The sequence below is a fragment of the Oratosquilla oratoria genome, chromosome 17 (assembly GCF_046742065.1).
Source record: "Oratosquilla oratoria isolate Oo_2021 chromosome 17, ASM4674206v1, whole genome shotgun sequence".
In the NCBI taxonomy this organism is placed as follows: domain Eukaryota; kingdom Metazoa; phylum Arthropoda; class Malacostraca; order Stomatopoda; family Squillidae; genus Oratosquilla; species Oratosquilla oratoria.
This window is the reverse complement of record NC_134793.1, coordinates 6,448,646-6,462,637: the sequence shown is the minus strand read 5'-3', so window position 1 is coordinate 6,462,637 and position 13,992 is coordinate 6,448,646.

The window sequence follows — 13,992 nt, the reverse complement described above, 5'->3', positions numbered from 1 at the left end:
TACCATCTCAAAACAAAATTAGAGTATGAAAAATCCCAAAACGCTATCAATGAATAACTGAGCAACTGAATAAGGATAGGAATTATATAATTTGTGAAGTGCAGGATAATTGAATTACACCGAGGAGGTCTCTTAATCCAACCCTCGCCAACCGCCACTTGTGCTGACGATTGGGCCCAGGACACAAACCCACTTCGGGAATTGGTACAGGACATAAACCCACTTCGCGAATTGGCCCAGGACATAAAACACCATCATTTCCCGAAGTGGGTTTATGTCCTTGGCCCTAACGTCAGCACAAGTGGCGTTTGGCGAGTGTTAGATTAAGAGACCTAGGTGTATACCAGGGTCAAATAATATGAACAAATGGGATTCATGGAAAACCTGAAAGGCTGGATTATCATGGATTAACAATAAAAGATGAACAAGATTTAATAGAGGAACGTGCGGCGAAAGCTAAAAAAAAATCTTCAGGTAAGTTGTTTAAAAGCTGTGCCTTGTTGTACCAGACTGGATTAAAAAAAAACAGATTCATAGATAGAAAAAGAAACATGAGCAGTAAAATTCTAGAAAAAGTTATATCTATAATTCTCAATGATGACACTTATGCCGCGTTCACACTGAGCTAGTCTGTGCGGATTCTCGTCAAATGCTGTGAATTTTGAATACTAAAGGCAGTTTTTTTTTTTTTTTTTTTTTTAACTGGTAATGTAGGCTTGAGATTTCGTTCGTATGTCTTTAAGGTTTGTAAGTCGAATGTTCGTAAGCAGAGGAGTGTCTGTACTTCACAGGGGAAAGAATAAGATATCAATAGTTACATATGCAAATCTAGATACTATCAACCCTATTAGAAATATTGATTACGTGCAAGTAATTAACGCGATAGCTTATGCTTAATCGAGACTCGTTTATCAGGAAATGTGGACCAACCACTGGGAAACGGTCTAAAGAATAACTGGTGTCTTAGTTTTCTTCGTCACTACAGTCCCCGTCTTTGGATGTGTCACTTTAGAAAATCCATTCGAACCTCAGAATGAGAATGGCGTGTCTTCACGTTTGAACTCTTGGCAAAATTTTAATTTTCCTTTGGTACGAGCGCCGACTTCGCCGCCATGGCTTCACCATGGGCGCTTGGCCTGCGACGCTGCTCGCCTAGCGAGCGGCTAATCAATCGTCTCCGTTGCCGTGATATCAGCGTCCTCGGTCAATCAGTTGTCTCCGTTGCCGTGACGTCACCACTCTCGGCCAATCAGTTGTCCCGGTTGCCGTGACGTCACCACGTATCGGTAGTCGGTATTGTACAGCCAATCACCCTTACGTAAGTGTCCCCCAAACACCGCCAACGCTGAGGTCATTTCAGAATCATTTTGAAAGCGTTATATTTTTATTTATATATGAAAATTATATACTTTTAAAGAGATTGTCTCTACCAGGTGTCTGTAGGCGCCGGACTCTACAAATGAGAAGCTTGATAGAAGGATGTACGTGTCTCGGTTAGAGACCAACACGTGACGGCAGTAAGATCACTTGGTCTTAGATCTCCTGAGCTCCGGCACAAGGTTATCATGCCCAGCCACCTTGTAGAGTAGGAAGACGTCTTGAAATATCTCTAGAAATGCCCTTAGATGCTCCAGAGAAAAGGCGATGGTGTGTGGAGTCAATAAAAGCCTACTGTTCCGTGGAGAACTGCCATTTCCAATACCCAAGCGTTAATTGGAGTTCCTCTTCTTATTTTTTTTTTCGATATTCCTTTCTTCGGCTCATTTTTTTTTTCTTTTTTTTTCTCTTTGTTCCATTTCTATTTCTTGTTTCTTTCCTTTTCTCTCATCTTTTCATTTTCATTTCCTTTCTTGCTGTCCTCATTTCTTTCGCAATTTTTCTCTATTTTCTTCTTTATTTTATTTTTCTTTATTGTCTTTCATCTTATTTCTTATCTTATCATTCATTTATTTTTTCTTCCTCTTTATATCATTCTTTCATAATTATATAAAATGTTTGGTAGTAACCAAGACGAAATCTAAAAATTCCCTCAGATGATGAAAGAGATCAAATCTTTCCTCTGCTTGACGATTTCATACCAACTTTTTGGGTTTTCCGCTCTAAGAATAGACAACTTTTAACTCGTATCTTTTCGCTCCCCATTGAAACTATCAGACCATACTAATGTGGCCCCAAGGCAGGCCACGTTTACAGGCGCATCTCATAAAACCAGACGTTGTATTTCGGTTTTTTCCCTCGGTAAATAAAAACCTGTGCATCGATTTACGATGCTGAAAGCCAACTCGAAAAACATCTTCACTCGAAAAAGATCTTCACTAGCTAATCTCGACTTCCAGTTCTTCAGAGCTGTTTCCGTTATTTGTGTTTCTTTTTTATTTGGACATGTTCAAGTTTCTTCGAACAGAGTTAGTATTATGATCTTCTGGCTGTCCGAAGCAAAGTGACGTGGGAATAGCCCCAGAAAAACTGCGGGTGAAACTTCGTCTGGATGGCGCGCTGGAGAGGAAAAGGTTTCTGCAAAATTGGTTCACCGAAATGGTTTGACCTGACTCGGCACCATTCACTCTGAAAGAGCAGTGTAAAATGTTCACAGACAGCTGCCGTATATCTGTCAGAGGCAATTGACTACTCTCTGGAAAGACGTAGAACGTGGGGGTGATCTAACAGAAGTATTCAAATGGATCGAGGGTGATGCAGACAATGTTATCATATTAAGACAACAGGGCAGGACTCTCAGTAATAGATTTGAATTGGACAAATTTATATATAAGAAAGAAATAAGCAAGAACTGGTTTACCAATAGCATTGTTAACAAATGGAATGGACTTAGTAACCATGTAGTGAGCGCTGAAACTATCGGTTTTAAGAAAAAGATAACTTAATAGATAGGGATGATAGGTGGTAAGGGACATGGAACTGACTAGTGTAAGCCTTATGTCCTCTTACAGTCTCCTTCATTCTTATGTCTTGTGTTCACCAGTGAGGATATAAGGCGAGCTATTTTGGGTGCTTTTGCATCATCATCTAGTGGTGCAACAGAATGAGGCGAGAGAGGAACAGCTTCAAGACGTCTTCGGGGTTGTAATTCGACACTGGTTTAGAGAGGAAGGACATCACCTGCTTGGCTAAGAATCTCCACAGTAAAACGATAACATGTAAGAAAAGGGTCACAAACGGCCTAACCGTTGGGTGCCAGGTCGTCAAGGGACCTCCTATCATCCTGCAAAGGTTTGTCGGGGACAGGAATTAGGGTATAATCAAAACATACTGATAACTACAGCCGATAAAAGTGACGCTGGGGTCACAGCGAGTCATGAAGATTGTCACGAAACGGAAGACCCACTTAGTAACACCGAGATAAAGGCCAAGGTGTTCCAAGAGACGGCAAAACTGAAGACTAACAATACCCAAAAAAAAAAAAAAAGTCCCATTCTGACGAGACCTACCAAGAACAACAACGTACTTGGTTTCCTTGTGGAGAATCCCAGGATCTCCATCATGAGTGGACAGCCCAAGACGCACAAACCTGAAGAAATCTTCAGGTACATTTATTCATTTGTTATCAATGCTCTTTTCCCATTTCTATATCCCTCCCTGTTTTGTCTTGCTGTATTGATTCTGACCCAAGCAGTGGCGGGAGGCAGGAACGCCCCTTCATCCACGACGAGCTAAGATAAAAGGGAAACAAATGAGGGAATGGGATGGATGAGGGTCTGGGTGCATGGTTTGGATGATTACTACTTCCCACATAAAGGGGAAGAAGCCTTTGGTATGTAGATAGATACTCTTCACTACATACTCCCGAGTAATTATTTCTAGCCTTTCTGTATTTTCCATGATTCTCTCGTTTCCTCTTCTTCCTCCTGTTTCTATGTCACATCTCTGGCATCTTTGGTTATTTTATTATTTCTTACTGAACCAATCTCCAAATAGATTTTACTTCTAACTAACCCTTGATATATATTTTTTCTATATCTGAGTTGTATATGATTTTGAATATATTAATTTTTTCTTTGGTTTCACCAACTATTGTGAAATAGGCTCAATTTATGTTAGGTGTGAGCATTATCCTCAGATTAAACAATACAAAACATAAGCTGTCATGCCGAAGAGGAATATAGTTGTTGATCACGAGTATAATAAGTGTTCCAATACACACACACACACACACACACACACACACACACACACACACACACACACACACACACACATATATATATATATATATATATATATATATATATATATATATATATATGTGTGTGTGTGTGTGCGTGCGTGCGTGTGTGTGTGTGTGTGTGTGTGTGTGTGTGTGTGTGTGTGTGTGTGTGCGTGCGTGCGCCGTAGGGTAAAACTGGCCATTGTCTTTGTTACATACCTAATAATGTTTGTCAACAAAATAAAGGGCGGAACTCTACAAAACACATAGGAGTAGCTGGTGGCTTTGTTTCCCTGTCTATCTGTCATAATTAGGTATGTAACAAAGACAATGGACAGTTTTACCACCCCTATGTGGCTACTATTGCCCCTTCCGACGGTATATATATATATACATACATATATATATATATATATATATATATATATATATATATATATATATATATACAGTATATATGAGTGGCAGGGTGATGAGATAAACACCGAGAATCATTGAAGTTTTATTAACTGACGTTTCGCTCTTAACAGAGCTTCTTCAGAGTGTACAAACAAGATCGGGAAAATCAACAGTTTTATACCTTACATCATTACGCGTTTCTTCCTTAACCCACCCCCTCCCTCCCTCTCGTACCCTTCAACTCCTGTAGGACCATCCAGCCGGACGTTTTGGACAGCTTAATAAAACTACTTTGGGGAGACAGGAAGAGGCATACACAAGCGGACATATGGGCACAATAGCGACCTGAGGGCCCACCGAACATCAAACGCCCTGGTGGTTCATGCGGGAGAAATATGGACATTTAACTAACTGGGACGGAGTGGAAATATTAAAACAAGGGTTAGACAAGAAAAAACAAAAAATAGTAAAGGCAGCTTTTATAGCATCCCAGCCCTGCTGTAACCATCGTGATGGTTTTATTAAGCTGTCCAAAACGTCCGGCTGGATGGTCCTACAGGAGTTGAAGGGTACGAGAGGGAGGGAGGGGGTGGGTTAAGGAAGGAACGCGGAATGATGTAAGGTATAAAACTGTTGATTTTCCCGATCATGTTTGTACACTCTGAAGAAGCTCTGTTAAGAGCGAAACGTCAGTTAATAAAACTTCAACGATTCTCGGTGTTTATCTCACCACCCTGCCACTCATTTTGTCGTCCATTCCTCAATATATGTATGTATAATATATATATATATATATATATATATATATATATATATATATAGATAGATAGATAGATAGATAGATACACACGCATAAACACGTACAAGCGAAATACCTGGCGGTTGTCCAAATGACAAAGGTTGAGGTTCTTCGCCTGAAGCAATGTATTACGAAGTCGAAATCATGCCCAATAGTATTTAGATATTCGTTCTTTCGATCGTTTGCTCCTTTCTTTTCATTTCTTTGTCTCTTCTTCTTTCGTGGGCATTCTCTTTTTCTTGTGTTATTTTTGCCAATGACATCTCATTGTATTTCATTATTATTACATTAACCCCCCTCCATCTCTTCTTTAATCGTTATCTGCTTCTTTTTGCTGTCCGGCATCCCGGAATTCAATATTGCAGAGAATTTCTTTCTAATTAAGCGAACAGCAATTCTTTGAAGATGCAACAGCTCCGTTCGAGTCCATACGTGACTCGAAGAAGGAAGGGAGAACTCGCCTGTGGGAAGTTCCATTGGATGGCGTTCAGGAGGAAGATCAGAGGAAGTAATTTGAAAAGAAACAGAAAGAGGTGGCGACATTGGTGCCTGAAGAAGAGGAAGGAGGAGGAGAGAGGAGGAGAGCGAAGAAGAGGAGGATAGCGAAGAGGAAGAGGAGGAGGAAGGGGGCCAACGTTGGATGAGGACGAGGAAAAAGGAGAAGAGGAAGACGTAGAGAAAGAGGAAAACGAAACGGAAGAAGGGAAAGAGGAGGAGAAGGAGAGGAAGGGAGGAAGGAGGAAGAGTGGGAAGGACAGGAAAATGAGGGAAAGGAAGAGTAGCAGGATCAAGAGGAAGGAGGAAAGAGGAGTAGCATGAGGGAGAGGAGAAGCAAAAGGAAACGAAATGAAAGACGAAGAGGAGAAAGAAAAGAATGAAGAGGAGGAGGAGGAGAGGGGAGAAAGAAAAGGAAAAGGAGGGCCAGGTGCAGGAGAAAAATTAAAGAGAAAGAAAAGAAGAATTTAAGGGGAGAAGATGATTAAAAGCAGAGAGAGCTAGGAAGACCAGGAGGAGGTATGAGATCCGGAGGAAGAATAGAAGTGGAGGAAGAGGAGGAGGAGGAGGAGGGAAAGATTAAGCTACAGGAGGGGAAGAAGCCATAGACAAGGATAACTTGGAAGAAGACGTTACGAGTAGATGGGTTATCCACTCTGGATAGAGAGAAGAGGATTCCAAGAGGAAGTAGTATTAATTTCATTTTGAGCATAAAAAAGGCTGTGGTAAGCCAAGAATATATGATTTTATGAATTACAGTATTAGGAGGAAGGGTGAGATTTTTTCTTTAACAACATACGAATGAAGGAGACTGCAAGAGACCTTTAAGCCTATACTAGGCAGTTCCATGTCCATTACCACCTATCATCCCTATCCATAAAGTTATCTAATCTTTTTTTAAAAGAAGCTACATGGTGACTTAGCCTATTCCATTTGTTAACCACTCTATTGGTAAACCAGTTCTTATCTTTTTCCTTCTTAAATCTAAATATAATTTCAGTTTTCTAAGCGCCTCTTGGTGTAGGTAGCTCAGCTCACCACTTCAGCGGGAAAGTGAGGTCAGTGTGAATGTATGCTCAGTGGTTAATGCAAGAACACAGAGTGAGGTCACATTGGAGTGTTTGTTTGGAATGAGGTCAGACTGAGTTTCTGTGTACGCCAGAGGTGCCTACCACTTCGGACACCAAACATGAACCATGATGACCCAAAATGATGCAAACGTGTCCTTCGTTGTCGAGTATTTCGTGTATTTCTGTAAACAAAATTTCCCTTTTGAGTGAAATTGTTCTTGAAAATTGTGTTAATGCGATTTTTCGGGTTAGGTTCGGGTGTTCGCAATATTGCGTGCCCGCGCACACACACACACACACACACACACACACACACACACACACACACACACACACACACACACACACACACACACACACACACACAGAATTAGCTCAAATTGTACATTGTCACTGTATCACTGTATCACTGTTAACTCACTAAATCTATCCTATTATCACTATTCATTTTATTTAACACACACACGTACACATATATGCACATAGACACACACACACACACACACACACACACACACACACACACACACACACACACACACACACACGAGTCCAACACGTGATCCAAGACCATGGTGAATCACACACATACGGACGAATAGAGTTAAGGGCATTCACCGGTAGTTGTTGGGATCAAACTCGGCTCCATGCATTTACGTGGAATGATATTAATTAATATTTTAGAAGCGGCAGGGGTATAACAGGCACATCTTACGCCCCGGTCACACTGTCACGACTCAAGCGAGTTCGTGTGAGTAGAAACGACTTCGTTTACAATTTTTTCTTTCCGAATCTCCAAATGTCATATTGCCATTTGCGTCATATGTTGAGAAGCTGAGTGACGAACTAAGAGAAGTTAAAAATATACGGATAATAGACACATTGTTGAATTGTCCTTAGGGTAGTCTACAATACTGTAAGCAAAGTCTTCCTGCAGATTTTCAAATTGATAACATTTGACGAGAGTCGTGATAGTGTGACTGGGGTTTTATACGACCAGATCCTAAAGAAATATGATTCACAGAAATATTTACCCTTTACACATGGCAAATCCGTGTTGATAGCGTAATTGGACATGTGTTGATCTAGCATTCGCTAAGTTGTGTGTGTGTGTGTGTGTGTGTGTGTGTGTGTGTGTGTGTGTGTGTGTGTGTGTGTGTGTGTGTGTGTGTGAGTGTGTGTCTGGAACAGTCCTTCACCGTCATAGTGGAGGGCAATACATATCACTTTATATTCTGGAAGTGACGAAGCCGGCTGCTGGCTCTGGAAGGACCCGAGCACCTTTCCAGGCCAGATCCCCGGACGACGACGGAAGAGAACGTACTTTCCGGAGACCATTCCGAAAGAGGAAAAGGAAGAGGAGGAGGAGGAGGAGTTGCCGAAATAGAGGCCGCGTCTCGTCTCTTTTCCGGAACAAGTGCCTGCCTTTCCTCAGCCGGGAGGAAAGTTTATAGCGTCACCATCTGGAGGACCATTGCCGGAGATGTATCAGGAAATGTATTCATCTTCCTCAACACAAATACGGACGTTTTACCAAAACACGCGTTCCATTTAATAAGAAATGCAGAAAGGAAAGAGGATGGGCACAGAAACAGACAGACGGGCCGGCAGGTAGAGAGACAGACAGGCAGACTCGGGCGAACAAACAGACAGACAGAAAGGCGGGGGTAAAAGAGTGGTAAGAGAGAGGGGAAGAAGAGAAGAAAAAAAGAGAAAAAGTAAAAAGGAAGGTTAGGGAGAGAGAGTGGACGAGGACATGAGAACTATTTTTTTTTTTTTTTTTTTAAACAAAGGCGACAAAGTTCCGAGAGGAGGCATCACACTCCAAAAGTGCCCAAAGTTATGACATCGATTATTTTGGTGAAGCGAAGCAATCTAATCAGCTTTCGCAACTTAGATTAAGCCAGTCCAGCTTTGCAAGGCGCTGCATCTTGAGCTTAGCACGAAGTAGAGTTTAAGAAACTTAAACAACGTTCTTTTTTTCAACCCCAGATTTTTTTTAATTTGCATTTATTTATTCGTTTTTATGGCTTTCACTACCTCCTGGTTACCCACGAAACTCAAAGAGAACACAATTTTTTTTTTTTTATGGGGGGGGGATTTATTTTTTCACTTTGAGTCGCGGTGCCTGAGCACGTTTTACTTAGTACGATAATCGCTCAACGATGATCGTTCATGGCTCAATGATGATCGTCAAACGATTGTCAAAAGCACTACTGCTTTATTTTTGAATGGTGAGGCTGTTTTGCTTTGAGCTGCAAAGTACGAGACTGATCACTCGAACCGAACCTACCAACGCGCTTATCCAAATAGGATGCCAGGTAGGAAGCTAATGACCACACCGAGCAAGATACACCTTTAAGACAGAAACTTCTCACTACATGTTCTGGAATACCTGGAATTCTCTAGAATACTCTGGAATTCCTTGCATAGAGACTCCAGAACCTAATCTCGGTGCCTTCCGAGCCACATCAATGAAATTTTAAAAACATACGGATGAAGGAGACTGCAAGAGACTCTAAGGCCTACACTAGGCAGTTCCATGCCCATTACCACCTGTCATCCCCAGCCATAAAGTCTTAAAACAACAGATAGTTTCAGCGCTCACTACATGGTTACTAAGTCTATTCCATTTATTGATCACTCTATTGGTATACCAGTTTTTTGTCTATTTCCTTCTTCTGTCGCAAAAAAAAGAATAAAGAATATAAAGAAAGTCACCGTAAAAAAGGGGGGAATAATTGTACATCGAAGTGATTCTTTTTCCTATGTGACCGCATTTCACGGACGCAATACCTGGAGAGAGAGAAAGAGAGGAAGAGAGAGAGAGACAGACAGACAGACAGACAGAGAGATAGACAGACAGACAGATAAAATAGACTAAAAGAAAGAGAGAGAGAGAGAGAGAGAGAAATAGACAAACAGAGAAATAGCTAAAAGAGAGAGAGAGAGAGAGACAGACAGACAGACAGAGAGAGAGAGAGAGAGACAGAGAGAGAAAGAGAGAGAGAGAGAGAGAGAGAGACAGACAGACAGACAGAGAGATAGACAGACACAGAGAGAGAGATAGACAGACAGAGAGAAATAGACTAAAAGAGAGAGAGAGAGAGAGACACACACAGAGAAAGAAACAGTGAGAGAAATAGGCAGAATGAGAGAGAGAAAGAGAAAGAAACTGACATAGAATGGGAGAAACAGGCAGAGAAAGCGAGAGAGATCGAGCAAGCAAGCGAGCTAGAGAGAGAGAGAGAGAGAGAGAGAGGGGGGGGGAGCGAGCTCTTGGTGTTTTGAACGGCATCGGCGAGGGAGCTATTTTTCAATGTTCACCTGTCACGGGTCACTCTGTGTCTGTGTGGCACACCATAACACCCCTGGCGTCCACTCCTCCAACCACACAGTCACACAACTCTTCTTTATTAACAAAATCTATCTAGAATTTAGATTTAAGGAGTAACTAGACACGAACTGGTTTATTGGTTTACCAAGAGAGTGGTTAATGAATGGAATAGACTTAGGTTTAAGAAGGAAATAGACAAGAATTGGTTTACCAATAGTGTTAACGAATGGTATGGTCATAGTAACCTTCTAGTGAGCCCTGAAACTATTGGTTGTTTTATGAGGTTAGATAACTTTGTGGATGGGGGGGGGGGTGATAGGTGGTAATGGACATACAACTGTCTAGTGTAGGCCCTATGGTCTCTTGAAGTCACCTCCATTCTTACGTTCTGATGTTGATTCGGAAATCTTATGCGTTTGAATTGTTGGTAACAAATTCTGCTGAGAGTGGGACTCGAACCCTCAACTAAGCGTATATGAGACCAGTAGGCTTTTGAATACGCTACTAGCGCAGTACATTCTACAACCTCCATTTAATTATGAACTCTAAGGACGGCTACACACGTGCAGTTTAAACTGACAGTTACAACTGTTCAGTTATAACTGTCAGTTGAAACTGCACGTGTGTGGGAATCTCAGTGATACTGAGGTACCCACACACGTGCAGTTTCAACTGACAGTTATAACTGAACAGTTGCAACTGTCAGTTTTAACTGCACGTGTGTGGCCGGCCTAAGAAATAAGTTAATCGGTTAACAGATTATGTGAAATAGGAAATAAACCACTAAATTATTTTCATTTTATTCACCGTTTTGTTTTTCTTTTTCTTTCACGAATTCTAAACCTGACGACAAGAGTGTCCTTAACTTAGGTACATATATTTAGTTCTCTTTGAACTAGAAATCTCTAACATTTAGAAACTCTTAATATTAGGCCTTGCTGTGGATGTACCTTGTCTTGCCACATTGTTTCTGACTCAGGGCAGTGGGCGGGATACAGGGATGACCCATCATCCACGAGGAGCTAAGATGAGAGCGGGGAAAGGGCGGTGGATGGGTGGGAGCACGGTTGACTTGGCTCCCTCCCTTATAAGGGGAAAATATTTTGGTATATATATATAGATATACATATACATATATAGATACAGATATAGATATAGATATACATATATAGATACAGATATAGATAAAGATATATAGATAGATCTAGATATATATAGATATACATATAGATACAGATATAGATATAGATAGATATAGATATATATAGATATACATACAGTATAGATACAGATACAGATATAGATATAGATATAGATATAGATATACATAACGTTAGGAGCAAAACACATTTCAAAAATTTACCAGAGTATTAGTGAGTCCTTCTGGTCTCTAATATTTTCTAAGTTTTGGCAATACTACGAAGGAAAAAGCAATTGATGATGGATTACATAGAAATTATGCTCTCCTGATGAAAAGAAAGGAAATGTAAAGGGAAGAAAAGACAAAGCCAAAAACACTAGAAAACTAGTAAGACACGATCATAGGGATTTATTAAATGGTAAAGGAGTGGAAGGTTATTCATGTTGACTAACAAAAGTTGGTATATTGTGTAAATTCTAGAATGGTAACAGGAAGGAGATGAAATAGTTTGATGCAATATGTACTCATGGACCATTTGATAACACACACACACACACACACACACACACACACACACACACACACACACACACACACACACACACACACACACACACACACACACACACACACACACACACACACACACACACCTTTATCTACACATTTATCTATTTACTTATGTTCTTATTTTGTTTCGGAAGAATGTCTTATGCTACCTGGAATAGATATTTTCTCTTGTATATGTTGAATCAAAGGCCTTACACAAGTGATGTTTAGCCCAAAACAAATATAAAGAAAATCCAGATGAGAAAACAAATGGGGATGGTGATGGGCGACATGAACGTGAGAATAAGAAACGGTGGTAGATGAAGAGAGAATAAAGTTCATAGTGCAATAAACGAAAGAGAGGAGTGCTTGGTTCTCCTTCCAAGAAGAGAATGTGGTTTCCTGGACACTGAAGAGCTTCCTGAATCATATTAAGACAACAGGGTAGGACCCACAGTAGTGAGTCTAAATTGGACAAATTTAGATTTAGTAAGGAAATAGGCAAGAACCGGTTTATCAATAGAGTGGTTAACGAATGGAATAGACTTAGTAAGCATTAGTGAACGCTGAAACTATTGGTTGTCGCAAGCGAAGGTTAGATAACTTTATGGATGGGGATGGTAGGTGGTAATAGACATGGAACTGCCTAGTGTAAGCCTTATGGTCTCTTGCAGTCTCCTTTATTCTTATGTTTTTTTGTTCTATGTAGAAGAATTATTTAGATGAATAGTCCGACTTTCGTCATGGCGTGTCCACGAGTGAAGCAAGTTTGTGTGTTTCCTTCAAGGCTTTGTGGTTCATTTCGTCACTCAGACATTCTTCCCGTCTTCTTCGTCTTCGGCGTTGTCGAAAGAACAGTCTTCCTGGCGTCTTCCTTTTTCTTTTCTCCTCTTCTTCATCTTCTTCGTCTTTTCTTAATTTTCTTCCTACTCATTGTCTTCTCTTTTTTTCATCTTCCCTCTCTTCTTCCTTTTCCTCCACTTCCTCCTCCTCTTTCTTTTTATTTTGTCCTCTTGTTCATCTTGTTCGTCTAATATCTTCTCTTCTTTTCCTCCTAATATTTGTCTTTTTCTTCTCCTTTTTTCTTCTTTCTCTTCTTTTTCCTCCTCCTCCTCCTACTCCTCGTCCTCCTCCTCCTTCCTCTCTTCTCCCTCTATTTCTTCTTCGTGTTTTTATTTTCATATTTTTCTCCTACTCTTTTTTCTTCTTCTTTTTCTTCTTCCTCCTCTTCTTCTTTTACCTCCACCACCAACTCCTCCTCCTCCTCCTTCTCCTTCTCGTTTTTTTCCTATTTTCCTCCTAATCTTTGTCTTCTCCTTTTTCTTCTTCTTTTCTTTTTTTCCTCCACCTCCTCCTCCTCCTCCTCCTTTTCCTTTTCTTCTAGTTCTACGTCGTCTTTTTTCTTTTCTTATTTTCCTTCTCTTTGTCTTCTTCTTTTTCTTTATCTTTCTCTTCTTTTCTCTCCACCTCCTCTTCCTTATTCTCCTCCTTCTCCTCTTCTACTTCTTCTTCATTGTCTTTTTTCTTTTCTTATTTTCCTCCTATTCCTTGTTTTCTTCTTTTCCTTTTTATTTTGCTTTATCTTCCTCCTTTTTCTCCAGCACCTCCTCCTTCTCTTCTTCCTTCTTCGCCTGTTCTACTCCTTCTTCTTATTTTCCTTCTGTTCCTTGTTTTCTTCTTCTTCTTCTTCTTCTTCTTCTTCTTCTTCTTCTTCTTCTTCTTCTTCTTCTTCTTCTTCTTCTTCTTCTTCTTCTTCTTCTTCTTCTTCTTCTTCTTCTTCGCGTTCTTCTTCTTCTTCTTCTTCTTTTACTCTTTCCCTTCCCATTCTTCTTATTCTTATTCTTATTCTTACTCTTATTCATCATCTACCTCGTCTTCTTCCATCTTTTATATTTCTTCTTCCTCTCCTTTTCGATTTTCTCCTTCTCCAATTTCTATTTCTGCGTCTTCGTCTGCTACTGTTTCTTTCGTTTATTTATTGGGAAACAATGTCGATCTGATTGTTAAACTCGATTTTTCACGTTCATTTTTATTTCAAGT